Raw genomic sequence first — 2,234 nt, forward strand, 5'->3', positions numbered from 1 at the left:
GTATTTGTATTTTGTATTTTATTGCATGCTTAATTTCTTAATAAGTTTAGTGCTAATTTTCCTCGAAGGTTAGTCTAATATCTATCTTTCTTGCATGCTCGCGTTTGGTTCGGCTACGCACCGCGCGTCATGCGGCAGCGCCCCTCGGTCGGTTGGGCGGGAGGAGGGCTGCGTTTTGCCTGGGATCCGCGCGTAACAGCCTTCTGCTGGTGTCACACGGGCCACTTGACGGTGCAGTAATTGCATCGCCTCTTGTTAGATGCAGTCATTGCATGTCAACGTCCAATATAATTAATTCTAACAATATAACCAAAGCTATTAAATCAAGCACGAAACTCCTAGATATTCAGAATTACGCTGAATTTAAAGAAACCATATTAAAGAATCATAAAGGCTTACTCCATCCAGGGATAGAGAAAACCGTCAATTGGTTTAGGGGAAAATACTATTACCCGGATTATCAAAAACTAATCCAAAACATCATAAACGAATGTCCTACTTGTAATATTGCCAAAACAGAGCATAGAAATAACGAGGGGGAACGTTGTGAGTTGCTGCGGACACCGCAACTCTACAGTTATACCCGATACTAAGTCAGTATGGCTCTCCTCCGGCAGATGGCGCTAATATTAAGCGACACGACAAAGAGTGTGTGCGAGAGAGACAGAAAATCAGTTTGAGCGTGACGTCGGGCGCTGCGTAGCCAGTGCAAATTGGTTTGTTCCTTTTGGCTATAAAAATGACCTGATCTGATCCAACTTCAGCAACCGGATAGATATGGTCATTCTCTATGATTCTGCGTTTTTAGTTTTCTCGAATCTGCAATATTGTGGATGCAACAGATTCTCGTCCTTTGTGTGGGCGGAAGGGGGTAGGGCGAAATTCTGAGATATACGTTTTATAGTGAGATCTAACAGAAGTGCGGATACCAAAGATGGATACTCTAGCCTTAATTGTCTCTGAGATTTGTGGTTGCCCCAGATTTTCGTCCTTTGCGGGGGCGAAAGGGGGTGTGGCGAAATTTGGACACGAAACGGTCAATGTCCGATATCACAGGAGTGTGGATACCAAATTTGGTTGCTCTAGCTCTTATGGGTTCTGAGATCCTTGAACTCATATTTTGCAATTGGCAAAACCGACCATGAAACCTGTGTGTTAGAGTGAGACAGAGCGAGAAGGAGTGAAATTGTTTTCGTAATTCTGGCTATAATAATTATACGATCTGGTTCAGATTTTGCACTCTGTAAGATATAGTCATTTTCTACGATTCTGCGTTTTTAGTTTTCTCGTATCTTTAAAATTGTGGATGCCACAGATTTTCGCTCTTTGTGGGGGCGGAAGTGGGCGGGGCAAAGTTTTGAAATATTTTTGTAGTAGTGACATATCACAGAAGTCTGGATCCAAAACATCGTTGCTCTTGCTCTTATAGTCTTTGAGCATTAGGCGCTGAAGGGGACGGACAGACGGACAGACGGACGGACGGACAGACGGACAGACGGTCGAACGGACAGACAGACATGGCTCAATCGACTCGGCTATTGATGCTGATCAAGAATATATATACTTTATGGGGTCGGAAACGATTCCTTCTGGACGTTACACACATCCACTTTCACCACAAATCTAATATACCCCAATACTCATTTTGAGTATCGGGTATAAAAAGTTGGCATTCGAAACTACACCGGAAATACTGAACATCAGAGAGAAATACGTCATGGATTTCTATATGGTTGGTAACCAACAGTTCCTATCATGTATTGACGTATACTCGAAGTTTGCCACTCTTGTAGAAGTAAAAAGTCGTGACTGGTTAGAAGCAAAAAGAGCCATCATGAAAGATTTTAACGAAATGGGCAAACCAATTGAAATCAAAGTCGATAAAGATTCAGCTTTTATGTGCACAGCATTGCAAGCATGGCTGAATGCGGAAAACGTCAAAATAGAGATCACTTCCAGCAAAAATGGAATATCTGGCGTGGAAAGATTTCATAAAACAGTAAATGAAAAATTAAGAATAATATCTAGCGAGGATAACACAGAAGATAGATTCACGAAGTTTGAATTAATTCGTTATACTTATAATCATAAAACCAAACATAATACCACAAATAGGACACCAGCTGATATGTTCATTTATGCAGGCTCACCTGATTATGACACCCAACTAAATAAAGTGAATAAAATCACTCAATTAAATAAAAACCGCATAGAGTATGAAGTAGATACCCGCT

The sequence above is a fragment of the Drosophila pseudoobscura genome, chromosome 3 (assembly GCF_009870125.1).
Source record: "Drosophila pseudoobscura strain MV-25-SWS-2005 chromosome 3, UCI_Dpse_MV25, whole genome shotgun sequence".
In the NCBI taxonomy this organism is placed as follows: Eukaryota; Metazoa; Arthropoda; class Insecta; order Diptera; family Drosophilidae; genus Drosophila; species Drosophila pseudoobscura.